Below are 20145 nucleotides of genomic sequence, written 5' to 3' on the forward strand. Positions count from 1 at the left end.
CATGAAAACATTGATTAAAAATTGGCTAAATGAGAAGTTATTTCTCTTTCTCACATTGATTTATTCAGTTAAAAAGAAATTGTATTTCAGGACATTTCATTTTTAGACAGAGATAAATATTTGACAACAAACCATATATTGTATAAACTCACACAACAATTTAAGCCTGTTTAGCCCTGGAGGGGAGGCAAGTTCCTAGCCAAGAATAAAAGCTATCACAAATTTAATCATTTTGGTAGATTTTCTCCTGATAACTTTAAAGAGAGCTTTCTGACAGACTGCCAGACCTGGAAATGGAATTTATCCAATGCATTTGTATCTGGGTGGAAAAACAATCCATGTACTTATCTATCATTTGGTATTGAAAACAATACCTCTGGTATTTGCAAGCTGAACATCCGGAGGGATAACTACTAAGCTTCCTTGCTAAGTTCAGCTTTCACGTGGCTTGGAAGACTTATCTGCTCTACAGAGACCACAAATTCATGGTTACATCTGCTGCCCCAATCCCTTTGCATAAAACCTAATCAGTGTCATTGGTTTGAAAAAGAAAGTAGTAATGTCACCATCTCATTTTCTCCAAACTGAAACATCCCAGACCCAAATTATTTCATATAATCAGAGTTCTACATTTATATGAGGGAAGGAAAAACAACCACAATAGGCTTTTGAAGAAGTAAGACAGTTTAAAAACAAAAACAGCCAAGTTTCCTGAGACACTTAAAATTAACTTAGTCCTTCCTTCCATTTCCTTCCAAAGTGCAAAGGTCCATGACAGATGTACTCCAAATGATGCCAGTTCATGAGCCTTGAAAAATCAAATTATTACCACTTCTAGACTACTAGAGAGACCATACTCTAACAGTTCCTTGGGATCACTTAGTCCAACATTTCAGTCATCTGTGGCAGAACTGAGCTCTAGGTTGTGCTACCACCATCTGCCCCAGATCCCTCCCAGGGTAGAACATGCTCCCTAGATTCTTCCCTTGGGCTTATGACATGGCCAGCAATGTTGAACAATTGCCAGGACAATTCGATTGGGCTTCCAAGCTCACTTGAGAAAATAATAAGTTTAAAACAGAACTTAACTTCCTACAAAGGTTTTGAGTATATGTGTGTTGGCTGCAGGTCTGAGGGCAGTGAGAGTGTAACAGTCTCTGAGGGACACTAGCTTGCATTGATTACTTCTACTTTGCAGCTGTGTGTCCCTGGGGGGAAAAATCTGCCTTTCCATAAGTTGTTGAATGTTCATTTGGTTTTTTGTTTGTTTAGAACATTAAGCAATTCCTAGAAAGTTGGTCTATCTTGTAACAACTCTCCAAACTCCACATGCTCCTTTAGTCTCAATCCTTGTTTTCTAAAAGCTGGATGAGGCCAAGAGATTAGCCCAATACAGAGGACCAGTCAACAAATTCATTAAAATCATCAGAAATTTGGAGATTTGAAACTATTCATTCATTTTAATTTCAGCCGGCAATCACTTGTTATATATCAGGCTCTGTGGCAGGTGCTAGAGGCACGTAAGTGCTGGGTAGATGGAGATAAATGATAGACCATCCTTGTCTTAGAAGTATTCACAAGCTATATGGTTTAGAGTTTACAAAACATTCTCAAGTATATTATGGCATCTACTTTTTACAACAATCTTTTAAGTTTGGTATTACAACTCCCATTTTATAGATAACAAAATTGAGGCTCAGTAGAGTTAAAGCATTTTCCCGTGGTTACACAGGAAAGTAGAAGCAATCAACACAAACTAGTGTCTTCCGTAACAGTTACACTCTTGCTGCCCTCGACCTACAGCCAATACACATATTCTCAAAAACCTTTGCAGAAAGTAAAGTTCTATTTTAAACTCATTATTTTCCCATTGGCTTCCCATCTTCAAATGGAAACATACTAGAAGGAATTGCAACCCAAAGACCAACAAAGCAGAAGCACACCTTTCACCTTTGCCTTTGTGCAGAATGAAGAGGAGGGAAAAGACAGCTGTGGATATGCCACTCCTGTAGATCTCAATCATCCAAGCATCCCTAAAATGAATTTTATACAAGGAAAGCTCTATCTCAAGTACAGTGCATTCATTCTCTAAAGTGCAAGATGTACAACAGCAAGATTCCATTGACTGTACCGTCATAACATTTTTAAAAAGTTTCTGCTACTAGCACTCTTAAATCTATAGAAAAAGAAAATTATAAAAGATCATGAACTCTTCTGCAGAAAGAACAATCACAATGCATGTTGCAGGGGAAAAGGTCTAGGGGTTTACTTTGAACCTCAAGCTCATATGTGCTCCCTGCTCCGACTTCCACAGCTCAGAATCCACTTAGCACATCTCTGGGCTTTCCCCAACCCACTTACTTCTGTATCACAGAACAACAAACCAAACCATAACTGGTCAACTAAAGGCTCCTGGGAGACTTACAGAAAGCAACACTAGGTGAAAAGTGATGCTCAGCTTTTCTTGGCAACTTGAGGTTTCATGAAATGAAATCAAGGGCTAGAATTACTGCAAAGTTCAGCTCATTGATTTTTTTTTTGGTCAGATAATAATGTACACTTCAACTAGGGGAGGTTTTCCTCTGCCTCTTTCCTGGGAAGAAATCAAGGGTTATATCCAGGAAAACTTTGAACAAACAATGTAAAATCAAAGCTATCATGAACATTTTGGCATTGAATAGAAAATATTCTAACTTTTTACAACATAAAGAAAAATAAGTGGTGCAGGCAAATAGATTTAATAAATTTGGGTTAACACATGTCCTAATATAGCAAGGTTTCTAGACATCTAGATGCCCCATTATCATTCTGGTCATCACCCTTTGGACATGTTCTAATGTTGTCAATGTCCTCCTTAAGTTATGGTGTTCAAAAAGGGATACAATTCTCCAGATGTGCTTTGATGGTGAAGTGTACAATCAGGCTATTACCTCTCTTTAAATGGTTCAATAACTTCTACTACCCCCCAGGACATATAGCCTATCACCGGAGCAAAATGACTGTCCTTAGTATTTGATACTGATGTTCTTGTATTCAGACCCAGACAGGAAGAAATGAGTTTTTATGGGCCTTTTCAGTAGTAAGCTGGGTATTTAAAAAAAGGAGAGTATACTTGTGTTTGGAAGAAGAGAGGAATAAATGAACCATGGAATCTCTTTCAAGCCCTTTAGGGTAAGGCAGTCCTTATAGAAGCAGGTTATTTTTTTCCAAGGCAGTTTTTTCAGCACTGTAAGAATGGCAAATACTTAAGAACTTTTTATGTTCCTGGTATAAATGCCTCACAATGGGTTAGAATAAAAATGGTCCTTGTTTTCAAGCTTAGGTACCTTAACAGAAGAAAGATAAGTAGTATTTATGAAGTAACTGCAAGGTACATGCCAGGATCTGTGGTAAAATTGGTCATATCACATGAAGTTTCTGTTCATGTCCTTTGCAAACTTTTATGCAGCCAATACATGTATGAAAAAAAAAAAGCTCAAGATAACTGATCATTAGAGAAATGCAAATCAAAACCACAATGAGATATCATCTCACACTAGTCAGAATGGCAATTATTAAAAAGTCAAGAAACAACAGTTTCTGGTGAGGCTGTGGAGAAATGGGAAGGCATTTACACTGTTGGTGGGAATGTAAATTAGTTCAACCATTGTGGACGACAGTGTGGTGATTCCTCAAAGACCTAGAGGCAGAAATACTATTTGACCCAGCAATCCTATTACTTGGTATACACCCAAAGGAATATAAATCATTCTATTATAAAGATACACGCACGTGTATGTTCACTGCAGCACTATTCACAAGAGCAAGGACATGGAATCAACCCAAATGGCCATCAGTGGTAGACTGCATAAAGAAAATGTGGTACATACACATCTTGGAATACCATGCAGCCACAAAAATGAACAAGATCATGTCCTTTCCAGGAACATGAATGGAGCTGGAAGCTGTTATCCTCAGTAAATTAATGCAGGAACAGAAAACCTAATACCGCATGTTCTCATTTATAAGTGGGAATTGAACAATGAGAACACATGGGCACATGGGGGTAAACAATACACACTGGGGCTTGTTGAGATGGGGAGGGAGAGAGAACATTAGGAAAAATAGCTAATGCATGCTGCGCTTAATACCTAGGTGATGGGTTGCTAAGCACAGTAAATCACCATGGCACACATTTACCTATATAACAAACCTACACATCCTTCACATGTACCCTGAAACTTAAAATGAAATAAAAAAATAAAGAAAACTAGGGAAAAAATCAGTTAATGTAGTCCATCACATCAACAGCCTAAATAAGAAAAATCATCTGATCATATCAATAAATGCAGGAAAAACATTTGCTATTTTTCCTGCCAATAATATTTGCTGTTTTTCCCGCCAACATCCTACATCATTCATGATCAAAACTCTCAGCAAACCAGAAACATAGGATAACTTTCTTTACCTGATAAAGAACGTCCACAAAAAAATTTTATAGCTAGCATCATGCTTAATGGTGAGAAACTGCATGCTTTCCCCTTAAGATCAGGAATGAGGCAAGAATGTCCCTGTTTCAGCACTCCTATTCAACATTATACTTAAAGTACTAGCTACGGCAATGAGACAATAAAAGGAAATAAAAGGTGTACAGATTGGGAAAACTACAGAACTCTGGTAAAAGAAATTTTAAAAATCTTAATAAATGAAAAGATACTCCATGTTTATAGATAGAAAGACTCAATATTATTAAGTTTTCAATTCTTTCCAACATGATCAATAAATTCAATGAATCCCAATCAAAATCCCTGCAACTTATTTTGTGGACATCAATACTAAAATTTATAAGGAAAGACAAAAGACTCAGAATAGCTGTAACAACACTGCAAAAAAACAAAATTGGAGGACTGGCATGACCTGAATTCAAGAATTCCCATCAAGGAACAGTAATAAAGACAGCTTGGTATTGGTGAAAGAACTGAAAAACAGATAAATGGAGCAAAATACAGAGCCCAGAAATAGACCTACACAAATACAATAATCAACTGAACTTTGACAAAAGAGCAGAGACAATTCCATGAAGAAAGAATAATCTTTGCAACAAATAGTGTTGAAACAATTGGACATCCACATGCAAAAACTGAATCTAGATATAGACTTTTCACCTTTCATAAAATTAAGTCAAATATATCATAGACATAAATATAAAATGCAAAACTATAAACTTATAGAAAGTAAATTGGGAGTTCTTGGTGACTGACCTTAAGTTTAGCACTAAGTTTTTAGATATAACAGTAAAAGCACAATCCATGAAGTTGAAAATTGATTAGTCAGATTTATCAGGCACTAAGCAGAAAAACATCCATTCTGCAATGTTAAGAGAATGAAGAGTAAAGCATATGTCAAGAAAATGAAAAGACAAGCCATAGACTAAGAGAAAAATTTGCAAAACACATATCTGATAAAGGTCTTGTATCCAAAACACTCAAAGAACACTTGCAATTCAACAGTAAGAAAACAACTCAATTAAAAAATGGGCAGAAGATCTGAACAGACATCTCACCAAAGAAGATATACAGATGGGAAAAAGATATTCAATATCATATGTTACTAGGGAACTGCAAATTAAAATAACAATGAGATACCATCACAAAGCCATTAGAATGGCTAAAATTCATAACACTGACAACACCAAATGATGGCAAAGAGGCAGAGCAACAGGCACTCTTATGCATTGCTGGAGGGAATATTAATACAAATGGTACAGCTACTTTATAAAGCAGTTTGGCAGTTTCTTATAAAAGTAAACATACTCTTACCATGTGATCCAGCAGTTGTGCCCCTTGGTGGTTACCCAATTTATTTGAAAACTCATGTCTACAACAAAACCTAGAGTTTATAGCAGTTTTATTTATAATCACCAAAACTGGAAGCAAGCAAGATGTCCTTCAATAGGATAAATAAGCTGTGGTACATCCATACACTGGAATACTATTCAGTAATAAAAAGAAATGAGAGATTAAGACACAAACAGACATGAAGGAACTTTAAATGTGTATTGCTAAGTGAAAGAAGCTAGTCTGAAAGGCTACATACTATATGATTCCAACCATATGACATTCTGGAAAAGACAAAACTATAGAGACATTTAAAAAATCAATGGTTGTCAGGGATTTGAGAGGGGAGAGGAGAACATGGGGAAGTAAGTGAAGCATGGGATTTTAGGGTGGTGAAACTATACTGTATGATATTCTAATGAAATATACAAGATATTATACATTTGTAAAAAATTATAGAACCATGCAATACAAAGAATGAACCTTAATGTAAACTTATGGGCTTTGGTTAATAATGATGTATCAATATTGGTTCATTAATCATAACAAATGTACCACACTAATGCTAGTAATGTTAATAATAGAATAAGTCCTGTGCAGGGAATAAGGAGCACACAGAAACTCTGTACTACCTGCTCGATTTTTCTTTAAATCCAAAACTGTTCTAAACAAATAAGGTCTATTAATCTTTTAAATTTTTTTTAAAAGACTGGACCTTGGAAATTAGCCCTTGATGGAACTAGTGACTAGAACCACTGAAGAGTATTAAATCACTCCCTCTTTTTCCCCCTCAATCTGCTTTGACATTTCTTTCATGAGTTAGGGAGTTTTCACATACAATAGATGCCATATGGCATCAATGTAATTTTAATTGAAAAAACCACTGGAAAAGGTTAATGGACCAAAACAGCCAAATAGGTAACACATTTCAATGTTATTTTTAAATACTAAATGATTTTTTAGAAATCAGTCACATAGAAACTGCAAGTTAAGGTTGTAAGGAAAGCATCACATTTTAAAAACTAAATAATAGAGAAGACACTAAAAGTGTTGCTCCAATTTCTGTCAGATTTTTCTTGCATTTTATGTTTCACATTAACTTAACTAGAATGGACAAAGCTTAGAAATAAGTTGCTATTAAATATAAGCAATTTATTTGTGCAGGTCCATGACCAGCCTGTAAATATATACAGTCTTGCTTTTTATATTTCACACACTAGGCTTCTAAATACAACGTACATCAATGAGGAATAGAGGAATGAGTGAAAGAAAGAAAGAAGAAACATATGCTTTTCACAGGCTATTACGTATATCATTTGATAGATGGAGAGATAGATAGATACAGATATTTCCCTAAAGGCTATTATAGATCAGAGAGAACAATTAAAATAATTCACTCAAAGGGTCCTCAGAAATGAGAAGTGAATATCTCTAACTACTAGAAAATGTATGAGTCTGCAACAGTTGACCAACTCATTAGCCCAACTACTTCTTATCGTTTACCCACCATTAGCTTTCCTGAACAACTAGTTTATTTAAATGTTCTGGACACCATAATTCGGGTAACTCATCATTTTTCCCTCTTCAAATTTATTACTGGAAGGCTTAGGGCCAGATTTATGGTCTGCTTCTATCAAGCATAATAAACTTCATACCATGCACTTTGTGTCATAACCTTACACTTGGCTCCATCTTACTTTCCCCTTTGCCGGATAGTTCCTATGTATTTCAGTTGCATTGCATCTTACATTTATTATGCACATATTTGTAGAGCACTTTAAATTCCTCTGGGAACAAAGTAGGATAAAAACAAATAGGTAGGTAAGTAAATAAGGAGAAGGAGAGAGAGAAGTTATACCTATCACTTAAAGAAAAAATACCATTTCAACAATGTTTTCTCACAAGTATGAGTAGCAACTATAGAAATGTTTATGTTTATAAATGGCAAACACCTTGTCAGGGACTCATTAGCAGTTCAACACTGTCTTCCCTAGCAGTGGTCAAAGCCCTTGGTTGACATTCTGGACACTGGCCTTGGGAAAGAATTTATGAGTAAGTCCTCAAAAGCCATTGCAACAAAAACAAAAATTGACAAGTGGGACCTAATTAAACTAAAGAGCTTCTGCAAAGCAAAAGAAACTATCAGCAGAGTAAACAGATAACCTACAGAGTAGGAGAAAATATTCACAAACTATGCATCGACAAAGGTCTAATATCCATCATCTATTAGGACCTTAAACATTTGAACAAGCAAAAGACAACCCCATTAAAACATGGGCAAAATACATGAACACACACTTCTCAAAAGAAGACATAAAAGTAGCCAACAAACATATGAAAAAAAATGCTCCACATCACTAATCATCAGATAAATGCAAATCAAAACTTCGATGAGATACCATCTCATACCAGTCAGAATGAGTATTATTAAAAAGTCAAAAAAACAACAGCCTTTCCACACTACCCACAGAGGGGTCCATACAGCATTGTTTGGGATTCCTGTCCTAACTTAGAGGAAAACTTTCACAACGTCCGGAGCCCTTGATGTCCTGCAAATGAAATAGGAGGGTGTCCTTAAGTTCCTTGCAGCAGGGACCCACTTAGGTGGCACCAACCTTGACTTCCAAATGAAACAGTACATCTCTAAAAGAAAAGTGATGGTATCTACATTCTAAATCTGAAGAGGACCTGGGAGAAGCTTCTGCTGGCGGCTCGTGCCATTGTTGCCATTGAAAACCCTGCTGATGTCAGTGTCATATCCTCCAGGAATACTGGCCAGAGGGCTGTGCTGAAGTTGGCTGCTGCCACGGGAGCCACTCCAATTGCTGGCCGCTTCACTCCTGGAACCTTCACTAACCAGATCCAGGCAGCCTTTCAGGAGCCATGGCTTCTTATGGTTACTGACCCCAGGGCTGACCACCAGCCTCTCACAGAGGCATCTTATGTTAATCTTCCCACCATTGCTCTGTGTCACACAGATTCTCCTCTGTTCTATGTGAACATTGCCATCCCATGCAACAACAAGGGAGCTCACTCAGTGGGTTTGATATGGTGGATGCTGGCTCAGGAAGTTCTGCACATGCGTGGTACCATTTCCTGTGAATGCCCATGGGAGGTCATGCCTGATCTCTACTTCTACAGAGATCCTGAAGAGATTGAAAAAGAATAGCAGACTGCTGCTGAAAAGGCTGTGACAAAGGAGGAATTTCAAAGTGAATAGACTGCTCCAGCTCCTGAGTTCACTGCTACTCAACCTGAGGTGGCAGACTGGTCTGAAGCCATGCAGGTGCCCTCTGTGCCTATTCAGCAGTTCCCTACTGAAGACTGGAGTGCTTAGCCTGCCACAGAAAACTGGTCTGCAGCTTCCACTGCTCAGGCCACTGAATGGGTAGGTGCAACCACTGGTTGGTCTTAAGCTGTTCTTATATCAGCTCTTAAGCAACATGGAAGCAAGCTTGGCAAAAAATAAACATCAGTTTCCAAAAAAAAAGAAAAAACAAGTCAAAAAACAACAGATGTTGCTGAGGATGCAGAGAAAAGGGAATGCCTATGCACTGTTGGTGGCAATGTAAATTAGTTCAGACACTGTGGAAAGCAGTTTGGAGATTTCTCAAAGAACTAAGAGTTGAACTGCCATTCAACCTAGTAATCGCATTGCTGGGTATATACCCAAAGGAAAATAAATCATTCTACCAAAAAGACACATACACTCACATGTTCATCACAGCGCTATTCACAATAGCAAAGACATGGAACCAACCTAGGTGCCCATCAATGGTGAACTGGATAAAGAAAACGTGGTACATATACACCATGGAATACTACACAGCCATAGAAAATAATGAAATAATTTCCTTTGCAGCAACATGGATGCAACTGAAGGCCATTATCCTAAGCAAACTAATGCAGGAACAGAAAACCAAATACCACATGTTCTCAATTATAAGTGGGAGCTAAACACTGGGTACTCATGGACATAAAGATGGCAAGAATAGAAACTGGGAACTACAGGGGTGGGGGTTTAAAAACTAACTACTGGGCACTATGCTTAGTACTCAGATGATGGGATCAATCATATCCCAAACCTCAGCATCACACAATGTATCTATATAACAAGCCTGCACATGTATCCCCTGAATCTAAAACAGAAGTTGAAAGTAGAAAAAATGCCCTCGGTTGAATCTATGTATATGATCCTTCCAAAATCTTCCATCTTTTTACCTTTTTCCATATCTTGAAAATGTGGGTCAAATGTAACAATGTTAAAATTAGGGAGTTGCTAATAAGGCTACCTTCATCGTGGCTCAGAATGTGTCTGTTTTCACACTGGGTTCAGGGAAAAGACACCCTTGAAAATCCGGGAAAGTAGCTAAACAGAACAGTGTAGGAGAATCCCACATGAAAACTTGTTTCTTAAATAGATAAAACTTTAAGAACAGTTTGTCTTGTAAAAGCCACTGGGGTTTAGAAACCCATTTTACTGTGGACACACCAAGAATAACTCGGGTTCTTGTAAGAGAAGCTTGGGGGTCAGTAATTTTTGTGCTATCATCTCGATGAGTTATTTCTGTTATAAGTCATGATCCTTAGCCTTTTTTCATTCTTCTCTGTCTCCCAGGATTTCATTTGGACCAGCTAATTCTTGGTTGATTGGAAAATAGTCTTACTTATTTGACATTCTCCTGGCTAAGAAATGACACCTACAAAGAAGTATCAGGATCACATTCTTAAATTTTTTAGTTCATTCTTTACAAAAGAAAGACTGATGGTACCCAAAGAAGTAAAGTTCTACTACAGTTCTTCCAATAATCCACATAGTGAGTAGTTAAAAGGCCCCCAGGACTCACCAAATCATTCTATTTAATTAAAAACTTTTCTTTTTTTAAAAAAGGTCATTCTCCAAAGAGTTTATGAGGAGAGGACATGGATTACTCCAAACAGCCATGCTGAGAGTGGATTATATCTTAGCTAGACCAAAAAAAAAAAATCACTAACATATATTCTACATCTGGCTATTGTTTTCTCAACTTGTGAATTTTTAAATAGTGTATGACCATAATTCCACAAATCAAGGCTAAGGAGTTTCTTCTCTCAAGCACTTACTATTACTAACCATAGCTTAGGAAAATAAAAATAGGCTTTTGAATAAGTATTGAATGAAAGATTCTGTACCATAAAGAAGGAATAGCTGCACTTAAAGGTTTAAATGCAAACATTCTGGTAGTACCTTTATCTAATAAAAAACCTGTATTTCTTTTCAATATCCTGTAGTCATTGAAAAGAAAGAGCCAAACATCTAGGGGACCTTTTGTGTTATTGTTAGGACAATTAGTGTGTGCATTTTACATAGTCTTGCTCTTATATGCTCTTCTTTCCCTCTTAAACCACTTAGACACTAAATTAATATCCTAAGAAAGGTCAATTGCCAGTAGTGTATGCAACAATTGTTATTGAGAGCATTGTGTCTGTAACAGTTATTAAAGATTTCCATGGCACTTTTTATTTCTGCAAGTGCTTTACAGCCAAAGCTTCAGTGATTACAAAAGCAACAGACTCCTCTTCCCCATTGTTATTGGAAGGTGCATTCTAGCCCTCCTTTCCATCATTAATGAGAAGTATCATATCTGAATTGGCTTAACATTTAAACACATACCCCCTTCCAAGGCCTTAATCATTCATATACTTAACAAGTACTAACCGGGCACTCAATGTAACAATTTTCTTTTGACTCTTTACAGATGGAGAGCCATAAGACTCACTGCCTACTCTCTTGTTAATGATAAGGTATATCTGAGATAAGCAATCCCAAGCCCCAAAGGTTTGGGCTATTGCTTCCCTTGGTGACTCATATCACAGTCTCTAAAGATGTGTCCAGTACGAATTTCAACTTGTTTGGGACCTAAATTATCATAGGCCCCTGACATTATGTAAAGTCAGCAACATTAACCACTTGCTAAAAAACTATTTAAAGACCGTTTTTGAGGCATCTTTGCTGTCTCATTAGATTGATTGCACTTGTGTAAAATACATTTTTTCCATTTAATATTTACCGAGTGTATACTCTCTGCTAGACTGTGAATAAAATATGCAAACAACTTGTCCCTAGATCCTAAAGGCTTGCAATAGCCAGATATAGCCAGCTGTGATAAATACAAGATGGCCTATCTCATTTGAAAACCATAAAATACCATATAGATATAAAAATATTAATCTATTTTGTTCTGGGACTCTTTTACATGGCAACAGATCACCATATCTGCAAAATGCCTCATGTCATTTCAGATTTTTTAAAGTCTGTGTTCTAACTTAATTATCTCTTTCTCTATCATTGAATGTGAGCATGTGTGTATATGTACTCGTGAATGCATGTGTTTGAACAGTTGCTAAGGGAAACATTATTATCCCAATTTCACAGATGAGGTAACCGAAACTAAGACTGTCTCCAAATCATATAGCTATGTAGTAGATGGTGGCAGCAATGAAACACAGAACTCCTATTTGTCCAATATTTTTTCCATTATGTCCATCTTCTTCAGGGGCAAATATTGCAGAGCACTTCAAGATTAGCTTTAGGTATAATAAGAACTAGCATCCTTGGAGCATTTACCATCTGCCAGGCAGTGTTTCAAGCGTTTTATATGAATTAATTTATGTAATTATCAGAACCACCCTATGAGGTGAGTATAGTATTCTTTTCATTTTACAGATAAGAAAACTGAGGCACAGAGAAGTTAAGTAACTTAGAAAGCTTATACAGACAGTAAGTAGAACAGCCAAGATTTGAATACAAGCAGTTTGAATCCAGAGCTTACCTACTAAATTACTATGTAACAATGCTTCCAGATATAGGTAGTTTTCTTTTCCTTTTGGTTTGACTCTAAGTAAACTTAATACCTCAGCTGTTTGGCTACACTGGGTCTACTAAATATTTCAGGAAAATAACTCTACAACTTGGGCAAGATGCGATGAACAATGCAAAAATCTGAATGATTCCAACTACTTAACAACAACAATAATTCCCCAGAAATGCATTACCTGTGTTGCCTTCGAGTCATGATGAAATGGAAATTATAAGAAAATAAGTGAAAGAGGTCAATATTGTGCATTTCCTAGGGATTACTGATACAGATATGAAATCTCAGAGCTCTCAACTCTAACCACAAAACTCTGCTATTTAATTGGAAAGCTAGCCTTTGCAAAAAGGCCAGGCTATCCCCTGAGTCGCAGTTCATTCAAAGGGCTACTGGCAGAAACAAGGCTCAAGGGCCAAGATCTTGACAGTTTCTTAGGACTCAGTTTCCTGCAGGGTATTCCAACACATGAAACACAGGGAAGATGAAGGCCAGGGGACTCTTGAAGGCTGGCATAATTAAATCGGGTGAAGAGAGCTATTCAGGTGCACTCAGTGGACTCTGGAAGCAGGTGAAGACTTAGCAGGAAGGTAACCACCACCACAGGGACTCCAGTCAAATTCAATGGCACGTGGGCAGGGGTGGCACACAAGCAAAGTTCAACCATGCAGCTTTCCCCTGAGTCTGTCCAAAAGAAGGAATGTTTCACCTTCAGTCAACTGCCCTTATATTCTATAAACATTATAAAATGATTTTTGCATCCACATTAGAACTGAGTTGTATGTATGTGTGTCTTAGGGAGTCTGTGTGAGAGAATAGGGTGGCGGGGGATGGGGCGCGGGTAAATCTCCAGAATTAAGGTTATAACCTGACAAAATAAGTCAGCTGGTAGGAAAGTAGCCATGTTGCTCTAATGAAGTTCCTGGTCTAGCTGGGCATGTTAGTTTCTGTTTCCCCCGGTTGTCTTACAAGGTCATCAAGGCACTAAAGCAACCATGTAATTTATCATTATTATTTGATTGCTGAGGAGTTTCATAAATTCTGGATGCATCTCCAAAAGTCTCTAATGCCTACATGCAGAGGGGGAAGAGTTTCACAATTTACTGAGCATCAAGCACCTAAAGTAAAGAATTCACTCTCCAGGAATAACTTGAGAGTAAGTAAAGATTGACTCCATGGACTTTTCATGAAGCAAAACTTTTCTCCTTTTTCCAGCAGGTCTTTGTAACCTCTTTTTGACATCGCCTTTGCTTAAAAAGAAAATTATTGTCATGTATCCAAAGCCAGAGTATATACATACCTGAACACTACCTATGATGTCTCTCCTCCTTCATATCCCACTATACCCGCTTCTCCCCTCCTTAATTTTTGGACAAAGAGCCAGTTCTACTGACATCTAGAATGGAGGGAGGCAGTAGAAAAAGAGATACCCACACTCCCATGTTCATTGCAGCATTATTGACAATAGCCAAGACACAGATAACAACCTAAGTGTCCCTTGATGGATGAACGGACAAAGAAAATGTTACAGCTGGGCGCAGTGGCTCACACTTGTAATCCCAACACTTTGGGAGGCTGAGGTGGGTGCATCACCTGAGGTCAGGAGTTCGAGACCGGCCTGACCAACATGGTGAAACCCCGTCTCTACTAAAAATACAACAACTAGCCGGGTGTGGTGGCACATGCCTGTAATCCCAGCTACCCAGGATGTTGAGGGAGAATCGCTGGAACCCGGGAGGCAGAGGCTGCAGTGAGCCAAGATCATGCCACTGCACTCCAGCCTGGGTGACAGAGCAAGACACTGTCTCAAAAAAAAAAAAAAAAAAAAAAAAAGAAAAGAAAAGAAAAAGAAAGAAAGAAAAGAAAATGTTACACGCACATATGCACACGCACATGCACGCTCACATATACACACAATGGAATATTATTCAGCCTTAAAAGAAGAACATTCTGCTGATGGCAAAAACATGGATAAACCTGGAGAACATTATGCTAAATGAAATAAGCTAGACACAGAAGGACAAATACTATATGATACTACTTATCTGAAGAATCCTAAATAGTCAAACTCATCAAAGCAGAGAGAGGAATGGTGGTTTTCAGAGCCTGGGGTGAGGCCAAAACAGAGAGGTATCATCATTCAATGGGTACAAAGTTTCAGTTACACAAGATGAAGTCCTAGAGATTTACCATACAGAATAGTGTCTATAGTCAATGATACTGCATATATTTAAAATTTTGCCAAGAGCATAGATCTTATGTCAAGTGCTCTTATCACAAAGAAAATAATAAATTAAGAGGATGGGAGGAAACTCTTGGAGAAGATGGATATGTTTATGGCACTGATTATGATGAAGGCTTCAAGGGTATATACTTATCTCAAAATTCATCAAATTGCACACATTAAATATTTACAGCTTTTTGTATGTCAATTACACCTCAATAAACCAGAAAAAATACTATAATACCAGTGTTATCTAGGAGGCAGGTCATCTAATCTATGTAGGCCTAAATAAAATATTACTTGGTACCTATTTGCACCAAACCAGCTAAATTCTGAGGCTTAGCCACCACCTTAGTTCTGGTCTGCAGCAATTGCTAGGGACTTTAGCAACTATCTGAAGAGCCTAAAAGCCTAGTGCAAATTCAAAGAAATGAGTTAGAGAAACACCTTTTTTATTCAAAGCTTAACTGGATTTGTTTTTAAATGGGACAAGATTTATTAAGATTCAAATATATAAAGGACATACAAATAACAGTTCTGTATACGAAATGCCAGATACCCTGCATGTAAGAGCATACATGCAGGGTGCCTGGCTTAAGAAACCTTTCTCCATAGAGCAGTGACTTAGCCACAAGAGCTGCCTGTATTGTACTATAAAACAATCACAGCTGGGTGCAGTGCCACATGCCCGTAATCCCAGCACTTTGGAAGGCCAATGTGGGAGGATTGCTTGAGCCTGGGAGTTCAGCCTCTGGACAACATAGTGAGACTCTGTTTCTACAAAACATCAAAAAATTTGCCAGGCTTGGTGGCGCATGCCTGGGGTCCCAGTTACACAGGAGGCTGAGGCAGGGGGACTGCTTGAGCCCAGGAGGTCGAGGCTGCAGTGAGTCATGTTCCCACCATTGTACTCCAGCCTAGGTAACAGAGGGAGACCCTGTCAAAAAAAAAAAAAAAATCACATATGAGGTTCATGATTAAGGACCAGATGACCTAATGAAATTGGACCTTCTGAACATTCTTGAACACTTGATTATTTTAACAAAATGTGGAAACCAGTTTAATAAGAAGTTATAAAAATGGAGAGCCAGCAATGAAAGTAATCCTAGAATTAACCTGGAAGAAGAGAGGGTATGGTCAGAAAGACAAGCAACCACTCCCACAAGTATAAATGCTTGATTCAGCTTCTCTATTTTGTGTTGTCCAAACACCCCTGGCAAGGTTCATATGCAATATTAGAATCTCTTAGAAAGTCCCAAGTCCTGAGCTAGAAACAGAAAGCAAGTCACCCACTGCTACCTCGGTGACTTGCAGGCTCAGAGACAGGGCCATTTGTCCATTTGCTACCATTTGTCCCCAAGCTCCTAACAAACTACAGGTCTTTGTTTGCACAAGACCAAAACCTATTATTTCAGAACTCTCTTGAGCAAACCTCTGGCAGCCCTTGTCACTACCTCCCAATTGCTATTCCAGATAAAAAGGGAAGAGCAAGCACAGAATCCACCTCGTAGAAGGATTGTTCTTCTATTTTCTTCTAGGAGTTTCACCCTCAATATCTCACAATGAATTTCTTTCCTCGTAACTACCCCATCTCTCACCCCCACAAACTCAATTTAATATTTAAATCTGGGAGGGAATCGGGGGAAGGAGTGAATCAGAGGAAGATAGCTCCATTCGGACAGATGGACAAGGGACAGTTATATACTATGAGGGCTCAATCCATCTGTGGAAAAGGAAATCCAGCTCTTGGCCAGGCCTGCCCCATTTACGTCTGCTCTTGGTACACTGACATTTTCTGGGTTCAAAGGAAACAGCACCTGAATTACTTAAAGGCCTGGGTACTATTTTAAAATAATGCTTGGAGTAATCTGATATCTAAAGTGGCTTTCTGCCAAAAGGATCCTTTGTCACAGTGCTACATTCAAGACGGCTTATTTTAAATTGGCATTTGAAAAATGGTCCGTTGCTGTAATTTGGCAATGTGCCTGGAAAAGGCTGAATTTGAGATTGGGCATTTTAAACAAAATCTGTAAAATACAAGGTACAGTCACTTTCCCTAATGAGGTCGTCTGATCCTGCTGCTTAGCACTTTCCTTAAACATGCCTGGGGGCCCCTCTGTGTGGGCCTGGAGGCATCCACAATTCCAGTGCAAAGGAAGACATGGCACAATTGCACTGTGTCTCCTCAGCTGACCTCACTAGCCTTAACCAAACACTAAATTCCATCTCATGAGGTCTAGAATAGTGAAGTTGACATCACTGAAAATATTATTTGTTTAAGGAAAGAAAGATGAGGCCAAATCCCTCAAAATGGTATTGCTTAGGTTTGAAACGCATCACAAAGAGATGAATTAAATTTCAAGTTTGTCACTTTCCCAAATCTGCATGTGGAAGTCACTACAGTCTATGCCTCTGGCCCGGAATGACCAAAACCAAACTAGAGAAGTAAATTGTTTTCTATTGTATTCTCCTTAGGCTATAAATTCTCTGGGCAGAGAGGGAAGAAAGAAATATTAGTGCTGTGTGGTCTTGGCATGCCATTATGTCAATGTGTCATTGGAATACTAATGTCAATGATGTTCAAATTGCCCCTGTAATAGACCCATAATTAGCTTGCCCCATTCCTATGCTGTGTTTAAGCTCTTTAGAATTGCTCAGATCTTAGGTTTTACTATAGAACAGGACACCAGTATTCAGAGACTCTGACAAATTCCATTATGCCTCTTTTCCCTGTGTTCCTTTCCTTCTCCTGTATTTAGTTTTCAGTCTCCTTTCCACATGCCTCTCAAAGAACAACAGGTAGAAGTCAGTCGATGTAGCCATAAAAAGAAAAAAACTAAAGTTTGCTTGCCATCGCTCAATCCTTGTTAGAGTAAAATTACAATGATATACAGTACATTTTTTTAAGCCAAGGGGTTATATGGGTCAGCTTACATACTAGCTTGCAAATCTGTTTTCTCAAAATGAGTTGGGCCAGACAAGAATGTTAATTTATTTGAGCAGACATATGTCACTACTGATCATAAACAAAGGTGCTGGTGTGGTGCATCATGCCAGCACATACCAACACAGAGAAAGGTCTGCTCCCGACAAGCAACCAGGTGAATACATTCACCATGATAGGTCCCAACCTCCCTGGAATCATGTCTCTTTCATCAGCTCATTTGGGTTGATGGTATCATCATACCCCACCCCCTAAAAATGTTATATACTCCTTTTTCATTAAATTAAAATGAAAGGTTTTTTTGTCCTAAGAATGCCATGGCATTACTGGAGACAGTGCCGATATTGACAATCTGGGTTGAGTATCATAGTTAACGTGATTTCAGCAGACCAGTTTTATAATGATGACTAAATAACAGTAACAAGAACAATGATGACAATAGTAACAAGAACTAATATCAGCATAGCACATTCGTTGGGGCCAGACACTATACCAAGTGCCCCTTACATTTTATTAAGTAATTAAATTATTATTTAATTATTATGATTATTCCCACTTCATAGGTGAGAAAACTGAGGCTCAGGGAGTAGAATCAACTTCCTCAAAGCCACACAACTAGTAAGTCGTGCAGAGCTGGAATTCAAAATGAGCTCTGAGGCACTCCTTTCTAATGCCTGATATGGAAGACTAGACATTGTCCTTGGAGAAGGAAAGAGGAAGGCAGTTTTAAGTGGCATATTCACTGTTCCTGGAATTCCACACAACAAAAAGGGAGTAGAAAATCTTTATTTTTATTATTTTGAGATGGAGTTTCACTCTTGTTGCCCAGGCTGGAGTGCAAAGGCGCAATCTCAGCTCACTGCAACCTCTACCTCCTGGGTTCAAGAGATTCTCCTGCCTCAGCCTCCCACTGGGATTACAGGTGCCCGCCACCATGCCCAGCTAATTATTGCATTTTTAGTAGAGATGGGGTTTCACTATGAAAATTTTTATTTTTATTAAAAGAGTGCATCAGTTAGTCATGAAGGCAGAGTCCAGGCGGCCTGCATACCAAATGTGAAGAACAGTACCAATTGACAAAGAAGCACAAAACTAGACAAAGAAAAAGACTAAATAAATAAGTAATTGAACTAACTGAAAATTGAGAGGCAAATGCAAATAAAATGGGAGCACTATGTAGAAGGAAGTCCCCTTTTAAGGAAAAAGAAGAAAGAAAAGCATTTTATGATGAACAAAATGTCTTGGAAAATGAGCAGAATCGTTTTAATTTGACCTAGTTCACGAAGAGTAAGCTCTCGAACACTAGTGACGTTTATTTCTCCAGGAAAAATATCAGAACGAAGGAAAAAGCCAATAAAGTGAACATAAAAGAGCAGAGTGAAGGACTCCAGCTACGGAATATTTTCCATGTGGCAGAATAATAATGAGGTGGACCCTTCATCTTTGGGTTCTGTTTTGGGTTTCTGATACATTCTTTCAGTCCTTTATCTCTGCTTTGATGAGAATTGCTTTTATATGAGTATAGAGATGTCTCAAATAAACTACCTGTCATCCTGGATAGGTCATTTTTCCTCTCTGGCCTTTAGGAAGATAGGACTACCTGAGTGTTAAGTTCCCTTCAAGCATTGTAATTCCATAATTCTGTGCTATTTCTCCATAGTTACTAGTTGGCTGATATTACACATCAACTCCAGTAACAATATAATGTAGTATCTTACTAAGGCCCTGTATAAACTCATATAGAACACACGCAAAGCATCGGACTCCAGCAAACATACACAGAAAATATGAAATGAGTTTCTGGTTTTATCCCATACAATTTTGTGTAGAAACAGAGGGAGTTAATTGGCGAGAGGATGCTGGCAGACTGGCTGCTAGGAAACCTCATTAGGTCTGGATTCTGGCCCTCAGAGGTGGATTCACTTCAACCAAGCTCACAGAGGGCCGTGTTTAAAGTATTTAGATGCCCAGGATTTGGAGGCTCAAAACTCAATTTGATAAGGTTCCAGACTGATTGAACCCACACTATCAAACCCTCCAAAGACTGCTGGAATAAAGCTGAACGCCAGTGTACCCATTTATAATGACATATATAATATATGTAACCCATTTATAATGATACATATAATTCATGAGGTGACAGATCCTCATATAATCTCCCTACTGATAAATAATATAGGAAGACAAAATATAATCCAAAGCTCACTTAGTGACCATGGAAGCAATGTCAACCCAAGGTATAAGCTTTGAATATCTAATTATGGCATCATGTTAAAATATATCTCTATAAAAAGGGTATTATAAATAAAA

General features: G+C 38.1%; 1 protein-coding gene and 1 pseudogene across 3 annotated transcripts in view; one reads left to right on the top strand and one right to left on the bottom strand.

Moving 5' to 3' along the window:
* The window catches only part of GPC3 (glypican 3), a 455475-nt gene that overhangs the window by 220281 nt on the left and 215049 nt on the right, over window positions 1–20145 (bottom strand). The gene's annotated exons all lie outside the window — the stretch shown is intronic.
* Window positions 7262–9231, top strand: LOC106995320 (small ribosomal subunit protein uS2 pseudogene; annotated as a pseudogene).

Source organism: Macaca mulatta, chromosome X (genome assembly GCF_049350105.2).
Source record: "Macaca mulatta isolate MMU2019108-1 chromosome X, T2T-MMU8v2.0, whole genome shotgun sequence".
NCBI lineage: Eukaryota > Metazoa > Chordata > Mammalia > Primates > Cercopithecidae > Macaca > Macaca mulatta.